This window comes from Triturus cristatus, chromosome 7, assembly GCF_964204655.1.
Source record: "Triturus cristatus chromosome 7, aTriCri1.1, whole genome shotgun sequence".
Lineage (NCBI taxonomy): Eukaryota > Metazoa > Chordata > Amphibia > Caudata > Salamandridae > Triturus > Triturus cristatus.
In genome coordinates, this window is record NC_140590.1 from 152,987,046 (window position 1) to 153,006,146 (window position 19,101).

Below are 19,101 nucleotides of genomic sequence, written 5' to 3' on the forward strand. Positions count from 1 at the left end.
AGTGCATCATGAAAGTAGAGGAAGAGTTATGGAAAAGGAAAGCTAGACAGTCACAGAAAGACGCCGTTGAGTTATGGCGTAAAGAATCCCATCGACGTGCAGAAAAAGCACTGAGACAGGAAGAGAAAAGTAAAGAAAGTGCAAATAAAGTCCGAGAAAATCTATTGATTGAAGAAGGTACACGAGTAAAAGCAGAACAAGTAGATAGACAAAGAAATGCCCTTATGAAAGGTATGTATCCCCTTCTGGCTGAAGGATTGCCTAAGGCTACTCCGGAGATACCAAAAGACTTGCCACCCCCATTGTTTCCGATAAAAGCACATCCAAAGGGGCATCCCAGAACCGCAGAAGATGTTTTTCTTTCCTCATATTTAGATGATGCCGCTCCCGAGTATGCTAACCCCGCACCACATAGACCGTCTGCTGGGGGGGTTCAACGTCAAGACCAGGTGTCTGTATCTGTGCAACAACAAACTCCGACACAAGCTTCGGCAAGCACATCTGTTTCTACATCTGTTCCCGCAGCCGTTTCTACAGCTGCGTCCACACCTATAGTTGCTGTATCACGTTCAACGAATCCTTTCGCGCCCAGTACCCCAGATGGGGCTACCGGAGGTGCTACTAGCATTTATTCTACACCACCCCGAATAAGTAAACTTACTTTTCAAGAATCAGCACATGCACGTACGCCCAAACTTATAAATACCCGCACGCTTAAGGAACTTCTAGTAGATTGTAGATATGACCCTGTGCCCGGCAAAGAGGACGAAATGGTCCTGGCATCATTACGTATCAGACGAGCTGCGACGTATTTAGTGAAGCTACCAGGAATGACTATGCATCTAGATAATATATATCATTTTGTCCAAACAGGGCGAGATTCTGAATGTATTAACAGAGCTATGGAATACCAGAAAGTGGAGATACAGGGGGAATTGTTACGTTTCCTCATAAATTGTGTGATCAGAAATCAAGACCGACCGGGGGTAAACCCGGAAGTAATGCAGACTCTTACGAGATGGAGCCAGAATATATCAGACGGGAAACATGATAAGCAAGGATGTGTAGTAGCCATGTGCCGAAAGATCCGAAAAGAAATAGAACGAATACATGAAGAGAGATTGGAGGTAGATGAGTTTGAACAAAACGAAGAGGGAGAATTAGAATTTTCCGCAAGACAGTCAGACACTATAGCCTATGTAGGTAGAGGAAGATCTTGTAATAATACTAGATGTTTTACTGATCCGATACGTCCGATATGTCCAGATAATAACAGAACTTATCCAACACCTATAATAAATATGAGGTCGCCCGAACATTCGTTTCAAGCCGCTGACAAAGTACTCCGAGAACGAAGGGGTTATCACCTACTCGATTCTATGGATGAACAAGAATTAGCCAGGTCAGCCGTTCACTGGATTGACAGTCCCGGAAAATATGGTGATGATACAGTAGCACACACGTTTTTGAACCTCAGCCCAGATGAACAGCGTTTAGCTGGAATTTATATGATTCAACAACTTCTTATATTATATAAGCACCAACATTCCGATCCTGGTCCCTTACCTGATATATTGACTGAATTACTCACGAATAGATGGAGAGGTTCAGGTACTAAGTTAATTAGAGAAATACTAGAATCAAGAAAGCAGTACATTCTTTTTGTATGCCCAGAACATGTCCCACTGCCCATCAAGGAAAGAACGCCGTATTACATGGATAGACAGAATCCCTTGCGAGAAGTGCACCCAATAAAAGGCGATGACAATGAGTTTAAACGTGTATTTGTATATACGCCCATATCTAAAATAGAATTGTTAGAAATGAAGAAAGTGGTACCCAGTCATGACAAAGACCCAGCGGGTTTTCACCGAGAAATTAAAGACATGTTACTCATGGGAGAGTATACCTATCCTGACATTATGACAATATTGAAGGTATTAATGCCTGCTGGCATTTATGAAAAACTTAAGGAAAAAGAGTGGGAAGTGGGAGACCAAAAGATAGACTGGACAGCTTTAGAAGCAGAAGAAAAGGCCCGAACTGCAGGTTCAGGGCTCGGGGATAAAGTTAAAGCACTACCAGGTTTACTAGTACAGGTACTGCCACGTTTATTAACTACGAAAAAAGAAGATTGGGGTGCAATCTCAGCCTGTAAACAAAAACAAGATGAAGACACTAGTGATTTCTATGCCCGATTCGAAAAGTGTTTTGGTATAAATAGTGGCATAAAAGCAAGTAGTGAGTCATATCCACATCTATTTGTGACAAAATTAGTTGAAAATTCCTTGCCCCAAGTGAAGAATAGAGTATTGAAATTCGAGAGTACCTGGCAAGGTAACACCCCATCACAAATGTTACAAATGTTACAGTACCATCACAATAGAATAAGAGAGGAACAAGAACATGAACAAAGACGTATGAAAGACACGAAAATGAAAATGTTAGTCTCCCAGACAGTTCCAACTGACGGTCACAAAAAGGGTGTGACACATTCTGGAGATTCAGCAGTTCCTGTAAAAGGGACATGCAATTATTGTAAACAGCTAGGTCATTATGTACACGATTGTCCAGTCCTGAAACGTAATATCGCTGTAGGTCTTGCAAAGGAAAGACCACGGCCACCTAGACAGGATCAGAATGAACAAGGAGCTCCGCAGCATGCACAGTCCATGCCAGCTCCGCAACAGTCCATGCCAGCTCCACAACAGTCTATACAGTTTGTGCCTGCTGCACCAGCGCTGCCTGTTGCTGCTGCACAAACCACGACACGACAAATGTATCAGACCGCACAGTATGAATATCCTGAGTATCAACGATACGCATGAACCAGCCAAGAGAGGGAAGTTGACTTACCCCTTATCGAGGTCCCTGTAGATCAAGAAGGACCTTATGTGCACAGTGAATTATTGGGTCAAGATAGAAAATTTTTACTTGATACAGGGGCAAGTCGAACAACAATAAAACGTAGTGAAGTTCCAGGGGCACCCCTCTCAGGCTCACAGAATATTTCCCTTGGTTTTTCAGGAAAACCAATTGTTAATGAAGTATCACAGCCTCTTCCACTTACGATTGGACCCTTGACACGAACTACAGATTTATTGCTTACTAAATCATGTCCAGAAAACTTGTTAGGTATAAAGACATTGAAAGCTCTAGGAGCGATAATATGTTGTTCTCCGGAAGGAGTAAGATTGTTTTTACGTGATTTCAAAGGTCACTATGTATCCCGAGACATGGATCCCCGACTGCAGACTTTACCCACACATTTATGGGCACAAGGCCCTACTGATGTTGGTTGCATGAACATTACACCATATCGAGTCACACTAAAGGCAGGAGTGGTACTACCACGAATGCGACAATACAAGTTACCACCAGATGCTGTAGTGGCCTTACTGCAAATCATTGACGAGCTTATTGCCCAAGGAGTGGTTGTGGAAACCGACTCCAATGTATGTAATTCCCCGATAATTCCGATTCTTAAACGAACTGATCCAAAGGCCCCGCCAGTATATCGATTGGTTATTGATCTGCGCGAATTAAACAAATGCATTGTGCCACAATTTCCTGTGGTCCCCGATATCTCATCATTACTGACAGCCATTGATTCACAAGCAACGTTCTTTACTGTAATTGATCTCAAGAATGCCTTTTTCAGCGTCCCAATAGATCCGGAAAGCCAATACTTGTTCGGATTTAGTTTAAACGGACGAAGTTTTAAATTCACACGCGCACCTCAAGGATTTACAGAAAGTCCCAGCATCTATAGCCAAGCACTGAAACGAGAACTTGACAGTATACACATGCCAGTTAACACTGCACTGCTTCAATATGTCGATGATCTGCTGATCACCGCCCGAAGCGAACCTGAATGTGAAAAAGCATCACTGACGGTTTTACAGTTTCTAGCCGAAAAGGGGCACAAGGTGTCCCCTTCTAAGCTGCAATTCTGTGTCCAGCGAGTTGCTTATCTTGGACACTCGCTGTCCAAGGAGGGAAGGCAGCTTACACCCGACCGCATTCAGTTAATTGCTAACATGCCGATACCCAAGACACAAAAGGAGGTGCGGGCTTTTATAGGCCTCACTTCATACTGTAGGCAGTGGATCCCTCAATATGCATTTTTAGCAAAACCACTCATTCAGTTGACAACACAGGAGGCAGCCACATCGACTGTCCTCCCTTGGACTCAAGAACATACACATGCTTTTGAAAGCTTAAAGAAAGCCCTATGTCAAGCACCTGTTCTAGCAACACCATGTTACCATAAACATTTCACACTTTTTGTTACAGAACGTGAAGGTACTGCCTTGTCAGTACTCACTCAGGAACAAGCAGGATCACGCAAACCATGTGCCTATTTCTCTAGTACATTAGATCCCGTAGCTCAGGCTCTTCCTGCGTGCCTGAAATCAGTGGCAGCAACAGCTTTAGCAATCAGACAAAGTGATGCCATAGTGTTAGGACATCCATTGACAGTACAAGTACCGCATGCAGTAGAGGTTCTTGTGAACCGAACGCAAACACAACACTTGACCATAGCAAGACTTACAGGATATGAATTAACATTGTTTCAGCCACATATAGAAATCAGACGCTGTAATACATTGAATCCTGCCACACTTTTACCTGTAATCGGAACAGACCCACTAGCTCATGATTGTGTTGAAGTTATTACAATAACGACGAAACCCAGACAAGACTTAACAGATGTCCCATTGGTAGATCCAGACCTGACGTTGTATGTAGATGGTTCATGTATGAGAACAAGTACAGGAGATTTAGTGGCCGCGTATGCAGTCACAACAGATACTGAAGTCATTGAAACAAACTGTATAAATACCTTGTCAGCCCAAGCAGCAGAGCTTACTGCTCTGACACAAGCCTGTATTCAAGCCACAAATAAGAAAGTCAACATATACACAGATTCACGTTATGCATTTGGAGTCGTCCATGACTTCGGCGTGCTGTGGCGAGAGAGAGGTTATTTAACTTCTCACGGTACCCACATTCAGCACGGATCCCTCATTCATGCTCTGTTAGACGCAATCCATTTACCCACTGCTATATCGATTATGAAATGCAAAGCGCATACGAAAGTTACTGATATCATTTCTCAAGGCAATGATTTAGCTGACAGAACAGCTAAACAGACTGCTCAAACTCGCACAGCCGACATGACAAAGACAATAGTTCCGACACCAACACATTGTATGACAATTAAGGATCCCGCTCTTGACGTAATTGACATACAGACACATGCTACATCAGACGAGATAAAGAAATGGACTGAATTAGGAGGGATTCAAACAGACCAGGGATGGATGACGAAGGAGAAATCTGTATGGTTTCTTCCTGACTCTATGGTCCAAGCTATCATAACTACAATACACAGTCCAGCGCATCTAGGAGAGAAAGCTATGCTAGACAGCATTCAACACATTTGGTTCAACAAACATTTACGAGCAGCAGCTAAGCAAAAGGTCCGTACCTGTATGATATGTTGTCAGTTTAACCCAGGTAAAAGCATTCCCGTAGAGCAGGGTGGATTTCAGCCTCCTGATCACCCTTTTGAAGTCCTCCAGATGGATTATATCCAGATGGAACGATGTCGAGGATTCAAATATGTCCTCGTAGTTGTCTGTGCTCTTTCCCGTTGGACAGAAGCGTACCCAGTATCAGATTACACTGCCCCGACCACTGCCAAGCAGCTAGTTCGAGAATTCTTCCCACGGTACGGTTTACCACGTGTTGTCTATTCAGATAACGGCCAGCCGTTCTCATCCGAACTGATGAAACATGTTTCACTTTTGCTAGGATATCAGTGGAAGTTTCATTGTGTCCGACACCCCGAGGCAGCAGGTCTCGTGGAACGACATAATCAAACTTTGAAAATCAGATTGTCCAAAATATGTAGAGAGAAAGGTGTTGATTGGGTAGTAGCTTTACCAGTTGCACTCTTTTACATGAGAATGGTAGCACACTCTCGAACAGGGCTATCCCCTTATGAGGTGATCTTTGGAAGACCACCGAATATGTGGGGGACGCCTATACCCCGTAAAATAACTGATGTTGACTGTAATATGCTGACAGATTACCTGGCTTCCTTGATGTCTGCACTACAATCTTGTCGTTCACAGGTAGCTGCAGCCTTTCCTGACAACACTGAGGTGAAACCCCATGACGTAGTTCCGGGAGACCTAGTGTTGGTGAGGAATTTTGACCGAAAGACTCAGCTGGAGCCTAGGTGGAAGTCGCCACAACTCGTTTTGCTTACCACAAGGACAGCCGTGAAGATCGAAGGCAGAAAAGGCTGGGTACATTCAAGTCATATCAAGAAATTTCATGGACTACCATCGGATGTAAATATCACACCTTGTGTGTCTTCACCCATTGACTCAAAGCTCCCTTTGGTTGAGCCCAGTAGCCAAGAACAATATAAATTAAAACTCAGGTCTGATAAGTCAGACAATTTGATTGTTTAAGTCCTCTCCAAGGTGAAGCGGTTGAATTTGTCTCTGACATGTATCCCTTAGACCTGAATAGAGGAAAAACCCGAAAAATGTTGAAACGACATGCGTACTGTAAATCACTGCGTAGTCATTGTATAGTGACGTTATTAATTTTGTTTTTCTTGAGTCTCATAATAATCACTGCAAGTATATTGTTGCATATATATTATCCTATTTCTAAACATGTTTACAATGTTACTGCTGAACATTCTTTTAGTGAACTACCCCCGCATGAGTTGTCCTATAGATTTGCGCTGCGCAATAACACTTTCATTAGTATGTTGCATCATTCCCATCAGACTAGTAATGCTACCAATTGTTGGGTATGTGGCCGACTCCCTCCCTATCAGAATTATAAGGGAGTTCTGCCCCTCTTTCCATATCCGTTTACACACAATGGCTCCTGTGGAGCATGGTTTAGTTTAATCAATTCCTTAGATTCAAATACAGCAGTTTATCAAGACAATTGGGTATGGGGAAACCTGAACTTAGTTTTACTCAAAGTCTGCTACCCTGACAAGGAGGGTCGCCCCAAAAGAACAGGAACTGATCTAGAAAATGAAGTATATGGATTAGGTAATTTTACACTTAATCTCATGATTCTGAATGTTGAATCCGAAGCTGCACCAATTTTGCCTGCCATGTCAGTGTTCCCAGCTAAAGGTGAATTGTGTGTAAGAAAGAATGGTTCCATACATATGGGCCATAGTTAATGCACTACTGTGATAGAGTTCAGTGATCAAGGCAAGTCTTCATTTAGAGCTTCTCGCCATTCCTACTTCATATGTGGTCAGACTGCATATATGCGTCTGCCTCTAGATTGGGATGGTACCTGTTATATTGCATTCCTTTTGCCACCTGTTTTCCTAGCTCCTCCAGACTACCACAGAAATATTCATTTAGTACACAATAGAGAACGGAGAGATCTCCCAATTGTCGATTACACTGAGACGGCATGGGAAAAGTATGTAGATTTTAATAAAGGCCTCTTTCCCTATATAGGTACAGTTACCAATAGTAAGCTAATACGTAGATTAACTAGGACTCTTGAAGCTGTAGTGAATGAAACTATTGCCGCCCTAGGCAACTTGACAGAGGAACAGTCTGCGATGAGGATTGTTGTTCTTCAAAATCGTCTTGTCCTTGACGTCATCCTGGCCGATAGGGGTGGAGCTTGTAGGGTCATCGGATCAAGCTGCTGCGTATTCATACCAGAAAATTCGCCATCTGTATATAAAGCTATAACCCGCCTTCATAAGATTGTGAGCCAGATACACCAGAATCCAGGCACTTGGACTTGGTCCGGGTGGTTTTGGAGCGTGATATCAGCCTGGGGATGGAGAGTTCTATCCTTCCTAGGTATTGGCCTTCTTATACTATTCAGTTGCTGCTTATGCCTGCAATGTGGACCAGCGATTTGTGGTCTGTGTGCCACATCGTGTATTCCACATCAAGGTTTTCATTCAAGAACGCAAAAGAAGAAAGAAGAGCAAATGATGCTAGATGAACAGATCAATGGATTAATGAAGATTGATATCTCTTGAAGGGCTAGTAGGGGACAAGGAGGGAATGTGGAAATATGGATTTTTATGATCAGTTATGTCCCCTATCTTGGACCCCAACGGTTCCTTGTGCATGTTATAAGTACATGTATGTTCCCTCCAGTTCCAGTTATGAAGACGCAAATACATGTGCGTCCACCGTCAACATGTCCTCTTTCAGATCCGCCATGAATGGGCTGGATATTCGATTCCTAAGTACAAAAGGCCACCGACTTTATATGGCTCAGTTACTCCATTTTGCAGTTCAGGCGAGTAGGCCCTGATTCTGCCATCAAGCCTTTCCTTGCTTTCTGCCTCTGACAGCTTCAGCTTGAGCTCGCATCTGTATCCATGAACTTTGTCCTACTCCCTGTGCGGCTAACGGTGCCTGCCTCGGCCGGTCTGCCTGCCTGCCAAAAACTGTATTTCACCTTCAAGTTATCTGCTTCGTTCCTCAGCCGATGCATTCCTGTCTAGTGGTTTAGGTAAACATTTCCTTCAGCTACTGAGCAAAGGGCCCGGCTTCTCTGTCTTCATGCAAGTAATTCATAGCCCTGTTGCCATGGAAAGATTTCTGCCCCTTGCATCTCATGTAGACACTTAGACATTTGTGCACGCACACACAGTCAGTATAGAATAGATTTTGTCCAAGAGACCTTCCTTTGTGGATAACATAGTTCTTTAAACATAGGATGTTAGATATGATTTGGGATTAGGTTGACTTGACCCCCCAGACTTCTTGTCTCCACATGTAGAGCTAAATGTCAAGTCCCCTTCACCCCCTAGTTGCACGTCAATCACACGTCATGCTGCTGCGCGCGCATCTCTGCCAAGTATTTCTGCTGACATTGCGAAATTATCTCATAGATCCACCCATATGTGACATCACAACCAATAACGTTTCTTTGTTATTCCCAATTACGCCTCTTTTGTTACGCATGTGAGATGTCATCTTTGCTATCAATTGTTACGCCTCTTACATTGGTTTCATTGTAATGTATGTTCTATAAAAATGATGACTTGTCAATAAAGTATTGTACTTCACTTCCTGAACCCCCGTGGTGATGGAACTTGGAGGCCACGATTCGAATCGTCCATTGGAATAAAGCCCATTCCGAAACCTCTTATACCACGGATTCTGCCTCTTATTTTTCTGAGCTATGTTTGCTAAGATTCCGTATCAAATTCAGTTCCGGTAATTAAATTATTTACCACAATCCTAAAAAAACATTGCACTCCGCCCACTGTGTTGGTCTGCACGGGGGCGTTCGACGCGGCCCAATGATGAAGCATGACACTGCAAAGTGTGTGAGGGCAGTATTTTCAGTTATAGTTAGGACCCTGTTTCCATAGGAAAACCGCAACATTCTATTTTGAATAACTTTGGCACCGGTCGACGAATCTTCGCGAAATTTTCAAAATTAATGGGGCGCTACGCTCCGCTCGTACCCTGAAAGTCTCGGGGGGATTCATCAAGCAGGGGCTGAGATAAAAGGGGGGTCCCAAAACGCGTTTTTCCCATGCATTTTTCCATAGGACCTTTAGACACAGCTACAGCCCGAACGGCTGAACAGAGTTCTTTGAAATTTGGCAGAGAGGTAGTCTACAGGTCAAGGAAGTGCCTTTTGTAGGTCTGGTGTAAATCTGTTCAGTAGTTTCCGAGAAAATAGCCTTTAAATCAATATATATATCTGAGCCAGCTTACGGTGCGCTTACGGTGCACTTACCATAGATCTTAGTAAACATTCGAATCGGTCGAAACCAGGAAGCGGCGGCCGCCATTTCGTGTGTTTCAGTCAGAAAAACAAAGGGAGATAACTTGAAAAGGGGGCAAGGAAGAGAGTTACAGACCCCCTAACATTTGAAAGGGGGTCAAAGAAGGACAGAAAAGTACAAAAAAAACATTTATTAATTTAAAAAAAAATCGCGGGGTACGCGTACGGTAAGCTTACCGTACGCGTACGGTAGAAAAAATAAAATAAAAAATGGAATGAAATGCAGATTTAAGTGTTTAGATATTAGGGGGCTCTAAAAAGAGCCGTTGTGTTTATTAAGTGATTTTTTAGTGGTACCTACAAGTAAGTACCGATGCAGAGTCTAAGGTTCAAGAGGAAGACTCTGTTCCCTTCATCATTGAAGTGTACACCATCTCCTCTATAAAGGTCTTGCATGTCGTAACGCAAGTTGTTGTGGTAAATGGAACCCATACCATAGTCACGGAGGAAAGCAGAAACAGATTTGTTGACGTGCTTCCTTGCTTTGTCAATCTGCGGACAAAAATGATTGGACCAGTTCCATTTTTGCCTTTGGCATATGTTAGAATACACAAAGGCAGTTTTAGGGAAAAGTGAAAACAGTTGTGCAAAGGTCTCCTTCATAAGCATTTCCAGACCTACCCCAGTCAAAGTGCCTAGGTCATTGCCACCACAGTGCACTATTATGAGGTCAGGGTGTTGGATTTCCATGAAGGATTTCACCAATGGCATCAATTGTTATGTTATGTTATGTTAATAACATTTATTACGCGCACAGCTGCCCCAGCTAAGGGGCGTCCTGGCGCGCGACAAGGTACAACACAACCAACACAAGATCACAGGAAGGCAGCAGATTTAAAACAGGAACGTTTTTAAAGATTTCCGGAATGGCAAGAGATCGTTAATTGTACGGAGCTGCAGCGGGAGCGGATTCCATAACGCTGCAGCCTTCACCCGGAAAGAGCGCCCACCAGCTCGGCAAAGCCTGAACCTCGGTTGGTGCCACTTTAACCCTCTCTGACCAATCCATTTAATGTCTACATTTGGCAAAGCAAGGTCTCTCACCATACCTGTTTTCTCTGCATACTTTTCACTCCAGAAGACATAGCTGTGTCCTACAATCCATACTGTGAACATGTTCCAAGGAGATCTGGATGCACTCAGGAGGTGTATTTCAGTAGAATGGGAAAAAGAAATGAAAGACAGTTTGGAAATGGAGGCATACAAATTGTTTTAAAATAAAAAGAACTGATTGGCTGTTTCATACCATTCTACAATAAAAACTAGGCTGTATGTGTAAATTTATAGAAGCATGTTTTGTATTGGTACAGAAAAATGTGTTACCAAAGAACAGTACTATGGATTTGCTGTTAGGTTTGAAAAGTCAAGCACTCCTGCTCTTTGGAAATGAAACATTGTTTGGTGAACTTCTGATCTAACTCTACACAGCAGTGTTTCAAGAGCTGTTGCTATGGTAGCAGGCAGAAGTCAAGTTGGGGGAAGGGTACTAGGCAGAAGTCAAGTTGGGGGAAGGGTACTTTTGGAAAAGGGTTGGTTTTCAACCAATAGAAATGTGTTAATACATTTGAAAAAAAGGGGGAAGCACTGAGATTTGAAACTAACATGTATATGTGTGGAAAAAGAGAGGGAAATGTTGCCAATATCTGGTTCTGCTTAGAGGAGAGAGGTGTACAGAACAGAGATCCTGGCTCTGATAATCTGCTGTTTGAGTGCCACATTTCTTTCACAACTAACTAATTTTAAAGGTGAGTTTAGAGTTTGAGAGGGGATGTATATGGTAAATTAAGAAATGAATAATAGAATTGGAATTCCTTTTGTTGAAGTTGTGTTTATCATTTTGTGTTTTGGGAGAAATTTAAATGTGAGGAACATGTAAAATAATATGGACTATGTTTTCACGATAAATTAAGGTGTACTGGTATAAATAAGGAATACTTTTAGGGTTTGAGGTTGCACTCAGTAATGCAAATACATTCAGCATCACTAAGGCTGGTTGCCCTTGCTGGAGTGTAGTCAGTCACCCAGGTTACACATGTTGCTGGTCTCAGAAAGCTGTTTGGTATTGCTCTGGTGATTTTACATTTGTATTAGATGGAAAGGGGGAGGTATTTTTTATGCAGAAGCAGACTCTTAGCTGCTTATCCTGTGGAATCATGCACAGTATTCACAACCGAGTGGGGTTTGAGGTTTCAGTCAGTAATGCAAATACATTCAGCATCACTAAGGCTGGTTGCCCTTGCTGGAGTGTAGTCAGTCACCCAGGTTACACATGTTGCTGGTCTGAAAATGTTGTTTGGACATGTGCTTTTTTAAGAATCTGAAAAGTGGATTTATAATGTGTCAGTCTGTAAAAGTACTTATCACTTGCCAAAAAAAAGAGTAGTAAGTGTGCTTTCAAATTGGCAAAGAAATTTCGTTTTCAGACTAATATGAAAACATGACTCTGTGTGCAAATAGGAATTACAGGCAGAGATTTATTGCGTATTGCTCTGGTGATTTTACATTTCCATTAGATGGAAAGGGGGAGGTATTTTTTATGCAGAAGCAGACTCTTAGCACACACCCAGCTGCTTACCCTGTGGAATCATGCACAGTATTCACAACCGAGTGGGGTTTGAGGTTGCAGTCAGTAATGCAAATACATTCAGCATCACTAAGGCTGGTTGCCCTTGCTGGAGTGTAGTCAGTCACCCAGGTTACACATGTTGCTGGTCTCAGAAAGCTGTTTGGACATGTGCTTTTTTAAGAATCTGAAAAGTGGATTTAAAATGTGTCAGACTGTAAAAGTATTTTTCACTTGCCAAAAATAAGAGTAGTAAGTGTGGTTTCAAATTGGCAAAGAAATTTCGTTTTCAGACTAATATGAAAACATGACTCTGTGTGCAAATAGGAATTACAGGCAGAGATTTATTGCGTATTGCTCTGGTGATTTTACATTTGCATTAGATGGAAAGGGGAAGCTATTTTTTTATGCAGAAGCAGACTCTTAGCACACACCCAGCTGCTTACCCTGTGGAATCATGCACAGTATTCTCAACCGAGTGGGGTTTGAGGTTGCAGTCAGTAATGCAAATACATTCAGCATCACTAAGGCTGGTTGCCCTTGCTGGAGTGTAGTCAGTCACCCAGGTTACACATGTTGCTGGTCTCAGAAAGCTGTTTGGACATGTGCTTTTTTAAGAATCTGAAAAGTGGATTTAAAATGTTTCAGACTGTAAAAGTATTTATCACTTGCCAAAAATAAGAGTAGTAAGTGTGGTTTCAAATTGGCAAAGACATTTCGTTTTCAGACTAATATGAAAACATGACTCTGTGTGCAAAGAGGAATTACAGGCAGAGATTTATTGCGTACTACTCTAGTAATTTTACAGTTGCATTAGTAGGAAAGGGGGAGCTATTTTTTTCTGAAGAAGCAGACTCTTAGCACACACCCAGCTGCTAATCCTGTGGAATTATGCACAGTATTCACAACCGAGTGGGGTTTGAGGTTGTACTTAGTAATGCAAATACAAACATGTAAAATAATATGGACTATGTTTTCACCATAAATTAAGGTGTAGTGGTATAAATGAGGAATACTTTTAGGGTTTGAGGTTGCAGTCAGTAATGCAAATACATTCAGCATCACTAAGGCTGGTTTCCCTTGCTGGAGTGTATTCAGTCACCCAGGTTACACATGTTGCTGGTCTCAGAAAGCTGTTTGGTATTGCTCTGGTGATTTTACAGTTGCATTAGATGGAAAGGGGGAACTAATTTTTATGCAGAAGCAGACTCTTAGCACACACCCAGCTGCTTATCCTGTGGAATCATGCACAGTATTCACAACCGAGTGGGGTTTGAGGTTGCACTTAGTAATGCAAATACATTCAGCATCACTAAGGCTGGTTGCCCTTGCTGGAGTGTAGTCAGTCACCCAGGTTACACATGTTGTTGGTCTCAGAAAGCTGTTTGGTATTGCTCTGGTGATTTTACATTTGCATTAGATGAAAAGGGGGATCTATTTTTTTGTGCAGAAGCAGACTCTTAGCACACAGCCAGCTGCTTATCCTGTGGAATCATGCACAGTATTCACAACCGAGTGGGGTTTGAGGTTGCAGTCAGTTATGCAAATACATTCAGCATCACTAAGGCTGGTTGCCCTTGCTGGAGTGTACTCAGTCACCCAGGTTACACATGTTGCTGGTCTGAAAAAGCAGTTTGGACATGTGCTTTTTTAAGAATCTGGAAAGTGGATTCAAAATGTGTCAGACTGTAAAAGTGTTTATCACTTGCCAAAAAAAAGAGTAGTAAGTGTGGTTTCACATTGGCAAAGAAATTTCGTTTTCAGACTAATATGAAAACATGACTCTGTGTGCAAAGAGGAATTACAGGCAGAGATTTATTGCGTATTGCTGTGGTAATTTTACATTTGCATTAGATGGAAAGGGGGAGCTATTTTTTTCTGCAGAAGCAGACTCATAGCACACACCCAGCTGCTTATCCTGTGGAATTATGCACAGTATTCACAACCGAGTGGGGTTTGAGGTTGCACTTAGTAATGCAAATACAAACATGTAAAATAATATGGACTATGTTTTCACCATAAATTAAGGTGCAGTGGTATAAATGAGGAATACTTTTAGGGTTTGAGGTTGCAGTCAGTAATGCAAATACATTCAGCATCACTAAGGCTGGTTGCCCTTGCTGGAGTGTAGTCAGTCACCCAGGTTACACATGTTGCTGGTCTCAGAAAGCTGTTTGGTATTGCTCTGGTGATTTTACATTTGCATTAGTAGAAAAGGGGGAGCTATTTTTTTCTGCAGAAGCAGACTCTTAGCACACACCTAGCTGCTTATCCTGTGGAATTATGCACAGTATTCACAACCGAGTGGGGTTTGAGGTTGCACTTATTAATGCAAATACAAACATGTAAAATAATATGGACTATGTTTTCACCATAAATTAAGGTGTAGTGGTATAAATGAGGAATACTTTTAGGGTTTGAGGTTGCAGTCAGTAATGCAAATACATTGAGCATCACTAAGGCTGGTTGCCCTTGCTGGAGTGTAGTCAGTCACACAGGTTACACATGTTGCTGGTCTCAGAAAGCTGTTTGTTATTGCTCTGGTGATTTTACATTTGCATTAGATGGAAAGGGGGAGCTATTTTTTTGTGCAGAAGCAGACTCTTAGCACACACCCAGCTGCTTATCCTGTGGAATCATGCACAGTATTCACAACCGAGTGGGGTTTGATATTGCAGTCATTAATGCAAATACGTTCAGCATCACTAAGGCTGGTTGCCCTTGCTGGAGTGTAGTCAGTCACCCAGGTTACACATGGTGCTGGTCTCAAAAAGCAGTTTGGACATGTGCTTTTATCAGAATCTGAAAAGTGGATTCAAAATGTGTCAGACTGTAAAAGTACTTATCACTTGCCTAAAAAGTAGTAGAAAGTGTGCTTTCCAATTGGCAAAGAAATTTCGTTTTCTGCCTAATTTCAAAGCATGACTCTGTGTGCACACAGGAATTGTTCTTAGATATTTAATTTGTGAAGGTGTTATTGTGATTTTCACTTCTAGGAAAGGGGTACATATTATTTTAAGATTTGAAAAGATCATAAAAAATGTAGTATTATATTTAAATAAAAAAAAGGATTTTTTTTTAGTTTTTTTCAGGTATTGCTAAAGAGCAGTGAACACAATTTAAGATGCCTACAAAATCCAGACTAAGGAAAAACCACAAAAAAAAAACTATATTTGAAGACAACTGGAGGACCTAAGTTAGTTGGAGATGCTCATGTTGGGAAAAAGAAAAAGTCTTCTGGTAAGCAGACAAAAGATTTTTTAAAGAACATCTTCAAAAAAAGGAAAAATGTACAAAATGTCTGTACTGGAAAGAATGTTTTCAATGGAAAAGAACAGGAAAAAATTGAGAATTTAGTTAATGCAAATATACCTTCTGCAACAATAAAGATTAACTCAAACAGAAAAACAGCGTTTAACGAGATACGTAGAAAAATGTTTCAGAGAAGAGTTATGTCCAATTTGATAAAGGATGTGAAGAAATATAAGCAAAAGGCAAAATATTATAAGAGAAAAAAAGAAATTGAAGCCATTGCAGCAAAGGCATTAGAATTAAAAAGGAAACTATTCATTTTAATTTTGAATAGGATGCGTACATTAGATAAAATGGTTAATGTACTGAAATCACAATGCAAAAGGAAAAGAGTAGTGAAAAGAACAAACTTTTGTAAAGTGTTTTTAGGAGAATGGATGCATAGTTCAAGTAGTGAACCTTTTTTTAATGAAGAGAGTTATTTTCAAAGTAATAGTTTGCTGCATGCAGTTGACACCAGAGGTCGTGCTTACGAAGTGAAAAATGGTTGCATAATGGGGAAGGAGATAATGGTTCCAAGAGATGAGGTACAAGTGATGGCGGATGAGGCTATGGGGAGACGTCCTAAAGCCCCAGTGTACACTTGGAATTGTAGTAGTATTTGCACTGTGCGTCAGGAATCTATTGATAAATTTCGTGAGTTTCTAAGAGAATATAGTAAAAAAAGTGTGAAACAAAAGATTAAGGTGCTTCAAAGTCTAGATCCATGCAGAGTGAGAGAGAATACTGGTTTGCAGGGACAGTCTCTGGCTTGTCTATCTAGAAAAGTGTGTAAAAGTGTTTTTCATCATTTTAGGATGCTGGCTGTTCATCATACTGAAATGAGAAAGTTTGTGAGACAGTTGTATTTTGCTAAAAGTCCAGCAATAAAGTTAGAAGAATTGAATAGGGCTCTGTTCCGTGGATCGGTATCAGATGTAGAGAAGGTTATTGATGAAATTTAGTTTTGTTACTTTGGTCCTGAACAAGACAGTGCAGAAAAGGACACAGTAAATGAGGAAGAAGTGGAAGAGAATGTAGAACCCTCTGTAAGTAAGACATTTAATGATCACATAACAAAATTTGCAATAATCTCTAATGAAAGACCAAATATAACTTGTATTTGTTGCCGCAGAACTCATTATAGAAAACAAACTAGGAATGTTGATCTCTACAGAAAAAGTGATAATGAAGATAATTATAAGTGGAAGGATTTTGCCACATATATATTTCTTGAAAATTGTTTTGAATTGGGTGAAGATCAGCGTATTTGTAAATACTGTTACAACAAGTTAGAGGAAAATAGAATGCCGACCAGAGCTGTACATAATAATTTAGAATTGGATGTTATTCCTGTCGAACTTTCTGAATTAAATACATATGAGTCTATACTTATTCACTGTGTTCATCCGTTCCAGACCATAGTACGTATGGAGCCCAAAACTGGTAAATTACCTCCTTCAGATTTACTGAGAGGTTTAAAAGGTAGAGTGGTGTATTTGCCCTTGGATTTGAAAAAAAATATGGAAACTATTGATGCAGATACTTTGGAAACTGAACCATTAGTTATTCTGGTTAATGGGGTACCTACAAAGAATAAGAAGATTTGGCAGGAGCTGGTGGATGTACGGAAAGTACAAAGAGCAAATTTGTATTTGAAAAGGAATAACAAATGGTATGAATCAATTTATATAGAAGAAGAAGAAGAAGATTTACAAGAAGACACAGAAACACCAACTGGACAAATTGAAAAAGTGGACAAGTCAAAGGAAGAAGAAATTTATGAACATTTTAGCATACATCCTCTTCATTCAAAAGAAGTTATGGGAGACAATATTGATCTCTTTCAGATGAAGAAAGCAAAAGGAACTCCCGTGAGTGTATGGGAGGAGAGCTTGGAAGCTCGATGTTTTCCCCAGCTGTTTCCTAAAGGAAAAGGAGGACAATATGATGAACGTCCAGAACAGATTCCAGCTTCTGAGTATCGTACTACAAGACTATATGCAGAAGATCCAAGATTTCAACAAAGTATTCCTTATTTGTTCCATCTTTTATTTGAAAGCGACTTGTCTGCATTACCATATGCTGTAAATCACATTTTAAAAAGTGGAGTACATTTACAAAATGTGTCTGCTAAGGATTTTATGGAGAAAGTGCAGCACCGAGATGATCATTTGGAAACACAACTGATCAATCTGATGGCTTGTCAGCGTGGGACAAATGAATATTGGTACCGACGCCATGGTGAATTAAAATGCATGTTACGAAATTTAGGAACACCAACATGGTTCCTTACCCTAAGCTGTGCTGAGTACGCTTGGGATGATTTACTGGATTTTCTACGAGAGGCAAATTCAAACATTAAAAACATCGAATACAAGACGGCAGGAGAACTGTGCTCATTGGATCCGGTTAATGTTTGCAGATATTTCAATCATAGATTTGAGGCTATGATGTCCTTCATCTGCAATAAAAAAAATCCACCTCTTGGAGAAGTAGTGGATTTCTTTTGGAGAAAAGAGTACCAGGCAAGAGGTGCTCCTCATATTCATATGCTGTTGTGGATCAAGAATGCCCCAAAGTTTGGAACAGATACTGATGAAGCAGTGTTATCTTACATTGAAGAATATGCAACATGTGCTATACCAAAAAGCACAGAAGAGAAAAAGTTAAAGGAGCAAGTTTTACGTTTCCAAAGTCATCGGTGTGGAAAATACTGTCGACGGAAATACAAGAGCAAAGATAAATACTACACTAAATGTCGATTTGGATTTCCTAGACCTGTTATTTCAAATGGAAGAGTAAACAGTTTTATGTCATCTGTGAGACATACTATCACAAGAAAATCACCTAAGAATACCTACAACCTAAAAAGAAAAGAAGAATCAAAAAATATAAATGACTACAACCCAGTCATTTTATCCATGTGGAATGCTAACATGGATATACAGTATGTAGCTGACAATTTCATTGCTGTTGCGCGATATGTAACGTCTTACATTACTAAATCTGAAAAAACTGAATTGAAAGAAATGTGGGAAGAGATTTCTCACGAGAAGAATGTCAGTAAGAAGCTGTACAGTTTCAGTTTAAAGATGTTATCGCATCGAGAAATTGGATCCTACGAATGTTCAGATAGGTTATCTTCTGCAAGTCTCTACTCGAAATCAAGAAGAATAATTTGGGCAAGTTTAGGCCTTGCAGCAATGAGAAATCGGGTACTGAAATCTGTTGCAGAAATTGAATATTTGGCCGAGAATGACCCAGAAAGTACAGATATTTTGAAATCAAACATGTTGGACACATATTATCCCAAGAGAAGTCATCATCTGGAGAACATGTGTCTCTATGAAGTGCTGCAGAACTACATTTATTCACGGAGAGCCGCAGAAGACATCAACAATGGAAAATATAAA